This window comes from Engraulis encrasicolus, unplaced genomic scaffold (assembly GCF_034702125.1).
Source record: "Engraulis encrasicolus isolate BLACKSEA-1 unplaced genomic scaffold, IST_EnEncr_1.0 scaffold_56_np1212, whole genome shotgun sequence".
Lineage (NCBI taxonomy): Eukaryota > Metazoa > Chordata > Actinopteri > Clupeiformes > Engraulidae > Engraulis > Engraulis encrasicolus.
The window spans coordinates 525,272-543,147 of NW_026945884.1; positions in this window are offsets into that span (position 1 = coordinate 525,272).

Consider the following 17,876-nt stretch of genomic DNA (forward strand, 5'->3'; position numbering starts at 1 on the left):
TGTCACCATCAGTGCGCGCGACCACCGTTCCAGAGCCGCATGATCGTGCAGTTACGGATGCTGCAAGGGTCCGTGAAATGGATCCGTTTAGCAGACCCGCACCAAATCCTCTTTGTTTCTGCTAAAAGACCCTTTCCCCGCCTTATGTACGGCTTATTTAGTGCACTGCGTGTCCAGTTTATTTACACAAAGACAAATATGCTGTGCACGATCAACTTAGGCTGCAAACCGAATCATTTTAATGCTGTATATTAAATAGGCAACAGAGCATAGAAACTGAAACATACTGCACACAAGTAATGGCTAATGGACACAAGTCATATTCGTTATCTGGCCAACAATAACGGCACATCATCCTTGAGGAAGCACACTCGGACACAGGAATTTCGAGATCAGAAACATCTTCTATTTATTTATTTTCACCAATAGACCTACGATGTCCATCGTTGAATCACTTCCTGGGGGAGAAAGAAAAAAAGCCGGTTCAACACTTTATGTTAGTAGAAACATGTTTGCAACTGAAGTTGACAATATTGTGGTGGCGCGTAATGCGATACTACCGCTTAACGGAATCAAAACTGGTTCGGCCCGCTGTGCGTTTGGACTGCGTTACAAGTCCGTAGAACGGAACCATGCCAGCACCGTACAACGGCTGCAGCCCCGCTCTATTCTGCGATACACCGCTTAACGGAATCAAAACTAGTTTGGCCCGTATTACAAGTCCGTAGAATGGAACCATAACAGCACCGTACAACGGCTTCAGCCCCGTTCCGTTCTGAGTCCAAATGCACAGCATAGCCTGTCGAGCTAGTTTTGATTCCGTTAAAGGGAAAAACACGTTTTTTTTTGCATATGGGGCCTTATTTCTGGAGTAAAACACATCACTCTACACACCCATACCACTTTTTTCCCATTTGGTGCCGTTTGGAAGATATTGTGTCAGACGGTATCCACTCAACGGTAGCCGTAGGGGCAATATTACCAAGCCCATAAATGAGTTGTCCCCACTTTTTAAATGTTGTACAGTTGTGCCATAGTCGAATCAAACATTTACCGCGTCTGTCACACCCCCGCCTACTTGTACTCATTTGTTTCTGAAAATTGAAAGGGAAGGCGGCGCCGTGACGTCATCGGCTGGCGACACTGTTTATTCTGACAGCAGTATGGAGAGCCTCATTCGCTCGCTCAATCAGCTAGGACTGCAAAACGCTTGTAAACATTTGCTTTTTGGGAGTGAGATTTGGATTTTGCAAAAATGGTTCGAATGTGTACATTCCCAGGATGCGAAAACAAGATGACTAGATGGACATTTTCACCGGCTTCCTCTGAAAAACCGAGAAGAGAACCGAGGCTGTGTCTTATCGCAATGAGAATGGATCCAAACATCAGACCTCAGCGATTGAGACGCGCTGATCATCGAGTTTGTAGTGCCCATTTCTCTGCCGATGATTTTTGTCCACTAAAGGAAATGAAACCTGGCCAAAAATCTCAGCATCGAATTCTCAAGACCGGCGCTGTGACTATGGCCGCCGAACAACGCTCAGAGGAAACTACGGTAAGCTAGCTTTCTCATGTCCACGAGCTAATTGTATGTGAGTACCCTGTACTTGAATCTGTGCAAAAGTCTACTGCTAGTACACATTCAAACAAGCCAAATTATAAATTGTGTGCACCAATTCCAAGTTGTCCTTTTTGTCGGAAGCAGTAGTGGGTGCATTTGGAACATTTTAGACATGGGGACAAAATTGAAACGGAGAGGCAAAACAGTTGACATGACCCAAGCAGGCTAGACCTGTGATGCAAAATAGAGCTCTAGACTAGCTCTACTGCTGGGTGCATTTGTGAACGGTCTCCCCGAGCGCTCAGTGAACAGTCATCATCAGAGCCTTGACTTTTGGAGCCGTTCACAAATGTCAATCTCGAATTACCAGTATATCAACAATGGAATGCTGGTTTGTTTCGAACCACACCGTATTTTTCGTATTCTTCCTTGTGTCATGTTGATTGTACGAATGCAACCCATGGGTGAATGAGGTGTGTATGTAGATGCAGATTTTCAACGTCATGAAAGCCAGATAGACAGGCATGCAAGATATGCATACAAAAAGATATAACAGACATCATAAACACTATCTTTACTGTAGCAGAAGTTTGTAAAAAGGTCCAAAATAAAAGGTCCAAATGAGGAACGGACATGATTCAGCTGTGTTGCTTTCTCTGAATACTAGTCACTGACTTGTATGTATAGCCTATGTTTCAATATCAGATGAACGAGAAAGGGGATTCAACAAAGTCCCAAGCTGATGACACTGATGCAGTGTGATGTGTCTTATTTATGTATTCCCTTTTTGTATTTATTTTCTCTTTTAGGAAAGTGCCAGCAGTGGTGTCAGCCTTGCAGTGACCGAATTATCTTCGCCTCCTCAGTCAACTCCTGAGAAAAGCCAACGCAGTGCACTGGAACCATCAGGATCTAGAGGGCCATTTGCCTCTGCATTGAATGTGCTTATGACAAGCACCCCCCCCCCCCCCCCCAGACTACAACACCAAAAAGGCGTTCGTTATCTGGGAATTACTATGGCTCCCACGTGGTCGCAACCATTGGTAAGAACAACAGTCAAACACCTTTTATTTTGAAAACTGCCATTACATGACAATATTTCGCCCTTCACTATTATTCTGACAAAATACACACTGTTTTATTGTGCACCAGGGGACCATTCCATCAACGGCGGTAACCCCAAATCCGAGCTCAAGTCGGTAAACTAAGCTATTTTTAGACAGAGATCCGTTCCATCAGCCTTGCTAACCTGAAACTCAGTTGAGTTGCCACGGTAATTTATGCTCCAATGTTAACCTGGTAGCTCCCAGGTTTAACACCAGGCTAAATGAATCAGTGTTGCACAAAACATGAACCTGTAGGAAACAGCTGTCACAACGGGCACGTTCCGCTTGATTCCCGCCATCATTTTACGAGATCAAAGCGAACCAGTCACTCTATTTTAATAGTCTATGGTGTGATAATGCCAGTAAAAACTACAATAGTTACCATTGTCTTTCATTTCGCGGGATTTCTGATAATCAGCACATTTTAAAAAACATTTATAGTGTTGATTTACTAAGATGATATTGGACAATTCCTTCCATGACAATGAAGACGTGAATGGCACAGTGGGCAGGTGCGCTGCGTAAGAAGTGGTCGTCCCGGGTTCAAGTCTTGCATGGCGACATGTTAGAAATGAAAACTTTATAACATACGTTTGCCTATTCTCTCCTTTGATGTCGCTTTGTGGCTGGCTTCATTTGCTGTCAAGCAATAGGTCTACTAATAGGCCTACCTTAAATGTCTAGGCTATTTTCAGCATAGGCAATAAAAAAAACGTCATCACAACCACCTTGCAGATGCCTACGCTTGGAGTTTGCATTGCAATGCTTCAATTATCTCTGCCTAACGTTTTACCTAGTCTATGCCTTTTATCATAAAAGAAATTCTTCTGAAAGATAAAATTAAAACACCTTAGATGATGCAAGAATTTTATTTTTGCGCATTGAAATGATGGCAGTCGAGGTTCGGACGAGACTCTCCCTTCGATAATTGAGTCATGATCTGTCATTACGCATGGTGGGGATTGAACGCTGGTCTCTCAATCAAAGTGCGGTTGCGTTACCGCTCACCTACAGATGGTCACCTAGTATCTCTGATAAAGACTTGATTTGACAAGGCATGCCCGAGTCTACAACATGATCTTATTTTCGACAATCGTCGATATGGACTTCCCATGTACAACGTGCACGAGCGCAACGCCAGCTTTGATGAGCGCGGCTGAAGTGAAACTGGCCAAGACGCAGCTGATCCTCAGTGGTGGAACGGCGTCTGCCTCAAGTTTAAGCTGCTGTTAGTTGAAACTCTGCTTTTGCGCGTAAGCGCCGCTGAATTCAGCGCCAATGATGGAATGGTCCCCAGGTCCCTCTACCATCCACATCACCACCAAGTACTGCACTTCCATCTGCTCCTTCATCCAGGCCATCAAATGTCGCAGGTGAGGAGGAGGCTGACTCAGAAGTTGATATGGAATGTGAACTACTTGATCTGAGCGAAAGTTTTGAGGATTGCGGCTTGAAAGATGCCAGCTTTGTACTGCCAAGCTCCCAGTCATCTTCCAGCGCAGGGATTATGTCGGGGTCTGGAAGCCTTTCTCAAGACACAGAGAGAGGGTGGGGACAGAGGAAGTGGTTGGTGAACGAATCAAACCTCTTACAACTCTTGGGATTCTCTTTCTGCTCTCGGAGGAGGCGGACGTGTTTCTTCAGAGCTCCCAAGCTCTCTTTTCCCCCCTCCCTTCCCCCCCCCTCTTTCCCTATCTCCTCTGCTATCACTTTCCCTGCTGTGGCACTCTGTCCTGTCTGACTTAAACTCTGCTGAGACTCCACGCTGTCCTGTTCTCCTGAAAAGAAATTACAATGGATTTGGTCAACTGGTCTTTCAACGCAATTGACACCATCTTTTCGAAGATCAAAGTGGGTTCGGGGGAGCCCAACTGTCCTGATGGGACAACGGCGGCTGGCTATGTGATGGACTCGTGGGGGAAGTGGAACGTCATGTGTCTGGCTCCGTTGAACATCGAGGACGTAGAAGATGTCTACACTTTCGGCTACTTGGTGGCAAGTTCCGTGGGAATTGGATTATCCTTGGGACTGCTGTACCGCATTTGCTCAAAGGTATGGGCAGCCATTAGGGGCCCCAGGCTGTCCGGCTCAATTGATCAGGTGGGCAGTGAGATTCGAGCACAGAATGTGGTCGTGAATCACGCTTTGGAGGGTTTTGTGGCGGGTCAGCGCCAGATGGACAAATTGACTGAAGTGGTTGTGGCCGGACATCGCCACCTTGAAGCGATTGATCGCCGCATTGATGGACTTGTCGCGCACGATCGCCAGATGGAATCGATCGGCTTGGGAGATAGGTTGCTCGAAATTCTACTGTATGTGAAACGTGTGGCCAGTCACATGAGAATTACTGCAGAATAGCAAAGGAATGTCTGCATAACCCAAACATAAATCTTATTTTGCTTTGGCGCCCCAGCTGCAGCTGCAGCGACCTGACCTAGGCCAGGACTCTTATCTCTCCTTGGAGGACAAGCAACGTCTGGACTCTCTGCCTCCCTACCAACTACCACTGGCACTTGGAGATGTTTTTCACTTGTTTTGGGACAGTGCAAGGCCGTTCTTGGGACGGTTGAGTTATGGCTCAGAGTGGGGTGATAAGCTATCCAGTGCTCATCCCTTTCCTCAATCTTCAACGCGTCCTCTGATTTCTCTCTGCTACCCAACCCTACCCCCCACCCCCTCCCCCAGGTTTACATTGTCTTGTCTTTACTGCTTATGCTATATATGAGGTTTTTTATTCTATGTCTTGATGTTGTAATGTGTTTGCAATGTGGAGCTATGGAATCTTTTTTTTCCTCATCCTTACCCAATGTTTGTATAACACTTTCAGACAAGACTTCCGGGGGGCTCCCTCGCGTGCGACCCAGCAGCCTGTGTCTCTGTCTTTCAACATCATTGACTGATGGAGACTGGGACCGCAAACTGAATTGCCCTTCTATGGGACTAATAAAGTTATCTGAATCTGAATCTGAATCTGAATCTGAATCTTTCAAACATGTCCTAGTTGCATGAGTCTTATAACTGAGACGACGATCACCACCAAACTCTGAGTTTTGGCCTTTCAAACACATGACGCTAAAAACCTTGCAACTTATATACTGACAATTATCGCATGGGACGTGACAGGGGGGTGGGGGCCATTAGAGGTGTTACAGGTCCATCTAATTAGTATTCAACTAGCAGAGAAACAGGATGACTTACAATTACTTTTTCACTCATTGTAAGGAAACTTTCTAAATGCTCTTTTTACGTTTATGTTGCAAACACTTTTGTTTACAAGGTACAAACTTCAAAAGTCTTGGCTAAATATGTTTACAGTATGTTTTCTTGCACTGACTGAAGACCTCTAAAACTTTTTTTTTTAAATACAGTTTTGTTTACAATCTAAATAAAAATTGTTTGCATTATATTCACTTTACTGTCATATTCGTTTTGTTAGGCTTTTCAGAATACAACCATATGTGACACTTCAACATATATGTTTACAGGTCAAGGTGTTGCAAACTACCTCAAAGCCCCTGAGAGGCCTTGGACAAAAAAAATTGTTGTTGAATGAATGTCTATTATGAATGACATTTTGAACAAATAAAGCCCAAACACAACTGATCTTGGTTCTTTCCATTTATTGAAAATTTACAATAGATGGTAATGATATTACTATAAAATTTACAATAGATAGTAATGACATCTACTCAGAATTATATATGCATAGGTATATGCTTGTCAAAAGAAGCTGATAGTCTCTGGCAGTGCATCTGAACACAATTGAGGCAATAATGAATTGTAAAACGTGTTTGCAATGCTTGCCAACTGCAGTCGGGGGTTGGACATTTCCTGTTGTATCACAGTGCAGGTAGGCTATTTGGATGTAGCCTACGAACGTTTTTGAAGGTAAGATAATAGTGTAAGATGCTATTCGAATATATTGTGGACCTCTACATCCGTGAATCCAACGTAGTCTCCGCTGGGAGATAGACACTTGCTTCTGATAAGGCTCACGATGCAGCTGGGAATCACCTTTCTGTGGCCTGGTCCCAGTCGTAGCCCTCCAAGTGCCCAGTTGAGAACAATTCGATATGCTACTAGCCGAAATTGTTGCCTATGGAAAAAATGATCACAGTGATTATTATGCAGTAATGCATGAGTGAGAACACACTCTGAATTGCAACAGTCTAACGGTGACAATTCGAATCTGCATCACACATTCATTATCATGCTACTTACTCAACAGACAGCTGTCCATTTGGTCCTCCAGTTTAGTTTGGGAACACGAAAAAACGTTTCTACGACTCCACGGTTCATCAAGGCACGAACATCCTCTAGAGTTGTAAGACAGCATGCCTGGTTAGAATCACCCAGCCGCTCACCTCCTGGACGCAAATCCCACTCGATAGCCTACAGCACAGCCATTCATCTTCGGTTTTCATCATAGAACAGTGTACACAAGAGCACCACCAGATACTGTTCGTGAGTGCGCTACTGGTTGTAGCTTGGTCCGCTGTTCCATAGCCTATCTCTGCCGATCCTTTCCAACAGCTCCTCATCTGTATACACAAACTCAAAACGATACGGACGGCCATCATACACAAAGTCATCTTCGAATTCAAAGTCAGAATCTTCTGCCATCTTCTGTAAAAGAGAAAGTTTTCACAGCCTTGCTTGCTAACTGCTTACTTGCAAACACAGACCACAACAAGCGAAGCAAAAGCTGCCAGCTTGCAGCTGTCAGTGGTGTCGCCAGCCGATGACGTCACGGCGCCGCCTTCCCTTTCAGTTTTCAGAACAAATGAGTACAAGTAGGCGGGGGTGTGACAGACGCGGTAAATGTTTGATTCGACTATGGCACAACTGTACAACATTTAAAAAGTGGGGACAACTCATTTATGGGCTTGATAATATTGCCCCTACGGCTACCGTTGAGTGGATACCGTCTGACACAATATCTTCCAAACGGCACCAAATGGGAAAAAAGTGGTATGGGTGTGTAGAGTGATGTGTTTTACTCCAGAAATAAGGCCCCATATGCAAAAAAACGTTTTTTCCCTTTAAGCTGTGTCGCTGGTGTCCAGGGAAGTCAAACACTGACGTGACAGTAAAGTGTCTTTTACAATCTGTCTAGCCTACTACATATGAGTTATAACATGAGAGTCTGTCTTACCATTATGCTTCTTCTGTTTTGTGGTCATGTGCCATCTTCCCTCGAGGTAGCTGATGAGACGAACACACAAAAACCCAGCTTTAGAAGTTGTTCTCTCTACTGTCAAGCCAGTAGTTTTGCATCTCCACTGCATTCCGTTCGTAACCACTGTAAAGAAAACAATTTAGTTCACGGATTCAGTAGTGCTCATACACATTATCAATCAATAAAGCTACGATTCCCACTAGCACTTGTAGTCTGTCACCATCAGCGACATAGCTGCCTGCCACTTTTTCTTCAGGATGTCTAGCCTACACACAGTCACTGTAAACTTGGGTAACATTAAATAATAGGCCTATATAGCTGGTATTCATGCAACACGTAGGCCTTTTGGTATTTAACAGAAAACACTTACTTGTGGTAACTTCATCCACGGGTGTGTGGCGATTATCCTTCCATACTCGATCAAACGTGAGGACGAAAGAAAATAAACGTTGGCACAGACGAGCCCAATTTGAATTGATTCCCACGCACGTCAGGGTTCCAAAGACCAACGATTGCTACATTCGGCTGCAACGTGTTTTACGGATGTGTCACGTATCCGTATGGGACCTGATGGAACGATTAATCTCCAGCACGGCTTTAGATCTGTCTTACGGATCTGCACCATATCAGTGTATGACTTGTAAAAACAGATCTGTATTAGTGGCAACAAAACGGATCTGTGCCGTATCAGTAAATGACTAGTGAAAACACATCTGTTTTAGTGGCAACAAACGGATCTGGACCAGGTCAGTGCAGCCTCTGTTGGAATGTTGAAGACAGAGTTCTGGGTGTGTTACAGGTCTGCAACACAATCAAAAACCTCATCTGAGCTAGAAACGGAGGCAGGCAGCTTAAAACGGATCCGTTCCAAACATAGTGGCTATATGGGTAGGCGGCCTCTCATACTTAAGTACTACTTAGGCTTAAATACTACTTAAGAGGTTTTGGGAAACGCAGCCCTGAGCATTAGAGCTGTCAATGTTTTCTCAATGACAGTTGGTCTACCCTTCCCGTCTTCTCTGTCCCGGTCGCACAGGTGTCTCCCACTGTTACAGCATCTGCACATATTGGTTGAGTAAGGCGGAATGTCGTTGGTTTATGCACAATCGTGCTCATGAATCCCAAAGACACTTCTGGATTAGGACGCTATTATATGACCAAATACAATCAAGTCTAAAGGCAAGGCCTATGAAATGTCATTGCGAAGGTGAAATTGGTCGATACGTTAAAGTCAACAGATAAACAGTAAATCATTCTTCTACAACCTCAAAATGGGCCCTGCTGGTGCCCTGGTGGAGGCGCTTGCATGCTGAATATCTATACGCAGTCATCGCATTAGTTGTGAGCGTCACAAAATATTCTTCGCACACTCATCAGTAGCGGTGGGTGGAAATTTTGATAAGGGAAGCACAATACAGAATAGCGCAGGTGACGTCAGCATAATAAGAGGTGTCGATAGGCATGGATTTCAGTTCTTGCCTATCTCTATTTAATAGGCCATGATGAGGTTTGCAGCAAGTGAAACGTGTAGGCCTAAGTAAAAGGGACACAAGCTTGCTCCACAAAAAAATCCCAAACTGTTTTGAGATGCAAGGGGTCACTAGAGAAGGAGCAGGTTGCATAGTCTAAAACCTCGGATATGCTGTCAGATATCGGCTACCAACCATTCCAGTGCAAGCACTGGCGATTCTAGGGGGGGGCAGGGGGTGGCCAGGGCCACCCCTGGGACGCTATTGTCCACCCTACTGGCCACCCTTGTTTCGACAAGTAATTAATAAAAAAATATATTTAAAAAAATAAATAAATAAATATACAATAATAACAACAGTATAAGACCAATAATAGGTAATTATCAGGTAATCATTCAAGTTCGTCAACCCAACAACAAACAAGAGAAAACTGTCAATCCATGGTGATCGCTGGCTGACAGATCTAGGGTCAGTTTTACACTTTAACTAACACGACAGTCGTTGGACTGATGCTGCACAAGGCTGATTTCTGATCAGTAGGCTTACACGAGATGACCACTGCGTGTCGCCTGCTGCCCCTATAGTCGCTTATTTATCGTGATAGATCTGGCAACCCCGCACCAGCGATGCTGAGGAGCACTGTGTCACCTGCAGTTCCTTCACGAGAGACCGCATCCACTAACTGCCTGGACAGTCTAATTTGGACAATAAGGTATGGCAATTTAATGATTTGTTGGTTGTCTGAATGTGTTGGAAAACCTAATTTTGAAAACTTTATGCAAGTATTAGCAGCCAGGAAGAGCCAAAATACGAGATAGCTTCACGAAACAACAACATGACTAAATGAGAGCAAGTTGTGGCAGCTCCCACATGAAAAAAAACTATAGTTTACTATAGTAAATAAACTATACCCTATATTTACTATAGTAAATTCTATAGTGTTTTTGAACCTTACTATAGTTTTTTTACTACAGTAAACTGTAGTTTACTACAGAAAACTGCAGTTTTGTTACTACAGTATACTACATGCATATTACCACAGTATGCCTACCACAAAAACTGCAATATACTACAGTAAATACCAAAATGTTTACTATACTTTTTAGTATAGAAGTTTACTATAGAATACTATAACTTTAATACTATAATTGTAATACTATAATACAATAACACATTACATTATGCCATTTTAACCATAACACTACCAATTATTAACTGCATACAAAATAAGACCACTTACCCTTAGCATAATATGTTTTTACAGACTGCTAAAATACGAAAAATGAGAACCAAAGAAATCAACATTCTTTAAACTGGTGATCATTTATTGAATAATAATAGCATTACATTTCAGTGTTATTTTTAGTTTCAGTGAACAATTCTCCTGTTGCAGCCTGCTGTTCTCCTCTCTCAGCTGCTTCCAATCTACTGGATGGCACTGAAAAAAAAAAAGTAGTGACAATTACACATGGGCAAATAAAAAAAACAGTTTGAGTACGCACAAAGTTAACAACTGATTGAATACAAACCATGATTCTTGTTGTTAACCCGATAGCATAACGCTAACCGTTAACATAACGCTAACCGTTAGCATAATGCTAACGGCAGTAAACCAGACTGTGTTAACTTTATGATGTAACTTGAACAGGACATGTTATACACTTAAAAAACGAAGTTACATTTATAATAGAGTCAATTTCTAACAAGAAACTAGCTCTCAACGAACTGAACATAGTTGTGAAGTGGCAGTGGGACCTACCATAACTGTGTGCAGTATGCGAAGTCATTTCAAATCACTATAGCAACCATAAACAATACAACGGTTGCTATCCCCTGTACCAGAGCCGTGTACGTAATGAAATTATGAAAAAAAAGACATGGGACTAAAACAATGAACTTTTAAGTTAACTTACCTTACGGGCTTTAATTTCACCGACTTCTTGAACATTTTCTGCAGCGTGGCCCATATTGTCAGTTGAAATTTGAAACAATCTTTCACGGACATCAGATTATTATTACTATTATTACTATTATTATTATTATTATACAGTGAGACGAAATGTAGCTAAATACCACACTGTATTGTAGTAAATTATAGTATTCTGTAGTACACTAAAATGTGTAGTGGCTCACTATAGTATTTACCATAATATACTACAAACTACTACAGTAAATCCCACACTGCAGTGTAGTACACTATAGTAAACTATAGTAAACTGTAGTATAGTAAAATATGTAGTGACTTACTATAATATTTACTATAGTATACTACAATGTCTAGACAACTACTATAGTATTTTCCACACTATATTGTAGTATACTATAGTAAACTACAGTATTCTATAGTATACTGTAGTAAGTGCTGTAGTAAACTATAGTATTTTTTCCCCTGGGCTGCAAACCAAGTTAGTAGCACAGCACAATCCTAACCTGCACGTCAGTTTATTTTTTTGTTGATAACAGGATAGTTAATATGAAACCGTTTGGATAGGGACATGGCATGGATAGCATTGGCCCATTGGCCACACATTGGAAAGGGTAGTCGGTTGTTATCTACAGTCAGGATCGGTAGGCAGACGTCAGTACCTAGCTCGAAACCTAGCACGTGAAATGAACTAATGCTAAGCTGGACTATGATTGTTGTGATGCCTTCTCTCAGTGAGAAGCTTCTCCTTTGCTTCTTCGATTGTCTTGACTTTTCTTGGAGTTTAAATCAAACTTAAATAAAGTCGGAGTAAGTCAGAGTAAAGAGCATCTCTGCCTCTTTAGAGTAAGCAAGTTCACATCAGTCACAGATGTGTTGCCTAAACCCACAGCGCTAGTCCACTTCAGAGTATGACTCCCCCCCCAATAGCTAAATTTGCGGTACATATTTGACCTCAAATGTGTCAATATATCGTAATCCTTTTGTTCAAACGTAGCGAAAATAAATCGTCACGCACACAAAATCATGGTACAGATGTGAGTTTGTTCACCAACGAAATTCACGTCATGTAATTTCTTTGCTAAAACCCTGCAGCCACGGCTTTAGAATCAGCCACTGCTCACAGCTGTAATTGCCTTGCAGACCGACGGCGCCTCAGACTGGAAATTCACGTCATGTAATTTCTTTGTTAAAACCATATGCCACTGCTTTGACATCTGACACTGTCAACATCAATAATATAGGTTTTTTTTGTATTCTGACATTGTTGAATGAAGTCAAAGTTGTTACTCTAAGGGGAACCACAACCACGAACACAGGGGTGTATCCATCTTTCAAAAAGTGGGGGGGTTCTGAGATGAAATATAGCCCCAAATCTCCCCCACGCGCAAATTTCAACATGCCTAGTAGGCCTAGGTCTTTCAAAAGGACTTCTTATATACCATACGATACTGTATTTGTACAGAAACAAATTGCTCTTGCAAGTAGACCCATACTTATATTTATATGCATCACAGTATCTTGTATCACACAAAAACCCAAACTCTCTGGAACGCAATCAGTATCCATGAAAAATACTCTGCTGGGCTTGCCTTGCACCAAGTTTTGCTTTCATTTAGTAAACTCTCTCTCTCTCTCTCTCTCTCTCTCTCTCTCTCTCTCTCTCTCTCTCTCTCTCTCTCTCACACACACACACACACACACACACACACACACACACACAAGAAATTACCTTGTCAACCCAAGAGCCAAATATCTCCCCTAAAATCAATCAACCCATCAACAAGCCATTCATATTTATCCAATCCAATTCATATTTAGCTGTTTCATCCATTATAATGCTCTGGTGATTTTTTCCATACTGGGTTGCTAAGCAGATACCGGTAGGCTATTTAAACACTAGGCTTAGTGATGGTTGTTGTAACGTGTGTATTAAATTGATATTAAATTAAGGCTGTAATATGCAAGCAGGCAACACAGGGTCAACTTGCAACTTGGCTGAAAAACATTAAGCAGTTTGTCCCTCACTCAACTCTAGAACGAGTCTCATGGCTGGGCAGACAGGCGTGGTGTCTCCTCTCCACGGCATGTATCCGAGCTCACATCGCAAGAAGGCTGCTCATCGCAAACAGGCTTTCAGTCTGAGCTGAGCACAATCCCATTCAACCGCTACACACACGCACAGATGCCAGTCTCCAATATGTAGCATAGCAGCACATTCCACAGCGCAAGGAGCCTGCAACAACCAAACTGCGTTGCCTCGAATACGTGGGCGTAAACATAACAAAAATAGTGTAATATGCAACTTAGACACTAACAAATGAGCAACAACAAATGAATGAAGGTTGTTTCCTTTAAATTTACAGTCAGACAGACAACCTCCTATATTCACCAGAAGTTTACATGAGCTGAAAACTGCCTCTTGCTTGATGTTGAAAAGTAAAGTATTGTTAGCAATCAGACGAGTAGCTCGTAGAAAGCAGATACGTAGGCTAAACATGAACTGACGCAAAAGCTCACCGGTAGGCTAAATTATGTTTTTTTTGCTCGGCGCGCGGGCATGATTGAGGAGGGGAAAAGATCCTACCTGAGTTGAGTTCATACTATCCATGCTTTTCTTGGCGTCTCATTCGGCGAGAGTACAATTTGTATTGCACTTTAAAGACATTGAATTCAAGTTGGACTATTTTCTGCCACCACCAATGCCATGTTGGGGTTCTGTTGGGAGCTGTCTTTGCTAGTCCCTTGTGAATGATCCCTTGCTGCTGACTAGACTAGCAACTTGCAAGCTATAGAATTCTGACCGATTGTATCTTTTTTTTCACCACGAGTGCCAACAAAATGTTTGTAACTCGGTGCAACTGAACAGCTCGTCACTCACCAAACCAGATAGAATTTTCATGACTGCTTTTTTTTTTCAAATAGAGGGGGGGATGTAAATATGACCAGTCAATATATGTCTATTAACGGCTGAAAATGCTTCCCACATCATGACAGGCAATGAACTTTTGCTAATCTAAAACAGTCCGTTATTAAATCCTTTTCAGTGACACTATGTTGAGGGCGTCTGCGTGCAGCATATAGGCCTTGGGTCTGCAGCAAAAACCTGTGACCGCGCGCTCTGTCAGCACCGCCTCCAGGATGCTCTGCAGGCTGCTCAAACAGCTGTAGTTATATTCACGGAACTGTTGCGCTGGAATGTACAGTGATACCTAGTAATACAACGAAAGCAAACATTTTTAATTTCCCTATAGACAGGCGAACATGTACTATTTAATATCAAATGTTTATTTTAGTGATGTTTAGTTTAACAAAAGTGAGGGGGATGGAATGGCTTTCCACTAAAAGTGGGGGGGATGCAACGTACACATCCCCCCCGTCGGATACGCCCCTGCACGAACACAAAACTCATGAACACAACATGTGTACTCTGCCAATTCGACAATAATCCCTCTGATATTGTAGCCAGTTACTATGCTTAGAAGTGAGTTGATTGAATGATTAATTGGTTGCATTGATTTGATAACATTTCCTCCAGTGAGTGACATTAAGATGAAGAGAAGAAACGATATTGAGAGCTTCTTTATCAAGAAAAAAAAAAAGAGTCAGAGTCAGCTACAGCCAGTACCAGCACCAGTGCAGATGCCCACACAAGCCAGCAGCCTAGGGATAGTGTTGATGAGCAGTCCACTACCCCAATACAAGATGGTAGGTTGTGCATGGAAAGTTTGAATTAGTTACATGTAGCCCTTTCATGCACACCGTTCAACCAGTGGAACACTGTTATTGTCATCAAAAAGGTTCTGTCATAGTGCCACACTACATAACACAGGGTCTTTAGTAATACACTATGGTAACTCTGGTAACGACAAAGGTATAACGCCATGCATTAAAGGGTTTAACAGCTGACAAATGTTGAGACAGAAGATGATGAACTAAAGATTTGTATTATATGTATATGTGCTTGGACCTGTCTGTCTGTCTGTCTGTCTGTCTGTCTGTCTGTCTGTCATTTTAAACTATCCTTGTATTACCACAGTTGACCAGCCACATTTGGAGGAGGAGGAGACGGACTGTGAATCTGTGTTGTCTGGATCTCCACCTACTGAGCATGGTATGTCAGGTTCAGATGTCATTCATGAAGTTGGTGTCTACTCTCTCATACTTCAGTTATTTAAAAATGGCCAATTATGCATATTTATATGTGAATGCATAGCATTTAACCAGATTACACTGCACTTTCAATTAAAAGCCTGGCACATTAAAATAACTTAATGAGGATATGTGTGTGCATTTATCTTTAATTTCTGTGAATATGTACATAGAAAACAAAGACGTAAACATAGAACATTTCAATACTATATATATATATTTTTTTTATACTACTACAAAATATTGTATTTGAAGTTCACTGGTGCTTTTCTTTAAAATGCAGGAAATAGCATAGAATAAATGCAACATTTTCTGTGTGGGAGGACCCCCGTATGTATATATAATTCCATGATTCCATGGCCACCTCAGACTATATTTGTGTGTCATCTTGGCCACCCTAGTAAAAATGTCCTGGATACGCCCCTGAGTGCAAGTCCATCACCACAAAACCGGAGACCTTTTGTAGCCTAACAGACACGCGTCACAAAATAGTAAGAGTTTCCACGTAGTCCAGATCCCCATCAGCCCAGCCCTCTGCACAACAGAAGAGAATAATAACTTAAACAACAACAAATGTGCTGTCTTTCCCTATCCCTGCTTGTTGTCACACGCGACCTACTGTTATTCGTGATGACAGCCAGGAAATATTGCGCAATACTGAGGAAACCATCAAAACATTGAGTGGGCCTGCTAGCGCGTTAGTCCATCTGCCACAAATGACTTTATCCCGCATTGACCACAACAACAACCAATAAGACGTCCTTGATTACAGCACATAAAACACCAGCTTCACCTCTCTTCTCTACAACCGACAGTGGGATACGCTGCGCACAACAAAAGCACCTCAGTAACGACAACATAATTTGCCATAACCGCATTGAACATCGAGGCACTCGGCGGTGCTATTACAAGTAGTAAGCTAAACATGACTTACCCACCAGTTGCCTCTTGAGAGCACTCTGCGAATTAAGTTCATCAAATCGCCTATCCAATTCCTTTGCAAATCATAGGCTGTATGGTCCAAATGCTGTCCCTGTAGGAATCGCAACACCGATCTCAAGACATGTTTACTTTTGCTCTCCATGGTGTCAATATAAAACTCTGTACTGTCCGTGAATGAGACTGAAGAACAGCGCGGGTAAAGTGTAATCTCTCTTACAAAATACTTATTTGATATTGGTGGTCAACAACTTTAGGGCGGGTTTATTAGAGCCAACTTCCAATCCCTACGAGAAAGCCAGGAGAAGCACATCCGTCTAAAATTTACCCAGGAAGTTTCTCCATACAATGCACAGCATTACAGCCGCACTCTGATTGGCCAATGCTCCTCAATATTTTATCAATCGGCGGCAAGAGCTCAGGTGAAGCAACATGCTGTTGCTGTATGCATGCTTCCCCTCATACACGTCAGTAGCCGAACCAGAAGACTGCTCGTCGCCATGGTTACTCCTCAAACAAAATCGTGCACTCGTGAGGGAATGTGGTAGAAATCATAGCCTAGATGTTAAAAGAACTGCAATTTTAACCCGCCCCCAGTTGAAATTAAATGTAGCCTTCATGAAAATACAGTATATAGAATCTGGACAATATTGATCAATAAATATGGTTCGTTTTTCAGCTGAGTTCCAGTAGGCTGTGCTTCCCCTAGCTTCCAATAGGAGTCGCCACTGACACTCATCACAGATCAACCACATCTTTGAAGTGAGCAACATTGCGGAAAAGTGTAGCAATGATGAATCGGAATTTGCCTCCAAAGAAACCATGTAATGAAAGCTCAACCTAGACCTTACTTGCAGGTCACCCGAATCTGGGACGTAAGTAAACCAAAGACGCAATTCAGAAGGGCTATATTCTTTATTGCTTTTTTCCTTTTTCCAAAATTCAGAATTTCATTTTCAGTTCCTAAAAGATATGTGATGCGATCTGGGAAAACCCGTCGGATGTCGCGCTGGCTGTTTCTCAGGAAACAGCGAAAATAGGTCGAGAAGCAATGTTTTCCTGAAATCGGTTTTTCATTAAATTATTGTTGTTTAACATCTTGTCTGTCATCTCTGAAAATATTTGGTCTGAAATCGCTGTTTTAATGTGTTAAAATGAAGATTGAAATGGCCCGATGTGTGGTGAGAAGGGAGGCAGCCGTGAGCAGTCTGCCTGCGCAGCCAACGTGCTGACTACGCTTGTAGCGCAGGGGCGCGCGAGGTTGAGGGAAAAACATCAGAGCTTGTAGTCTTGAAGGCTCAGAATTTACACATGTGTAGGCCTATCCACTGACTCATTGTCAGCGCATCTGAGCAGTTGAAAACGCCTTCTGTCTCGATGAAGCAGAGTTTTCCCTCAAGTTATAGGTCCAAAGAAAGAAGGAACAATGAATACAAACAGTAGGCGACACCTCTCCGTGGATCGGAGGCCGTCGAGCCCTGTGCTTATCAATTCCAGTCTCATGTGCCTCTTGCAGTTTATCACTACAACTGCGATTAGGCTACTA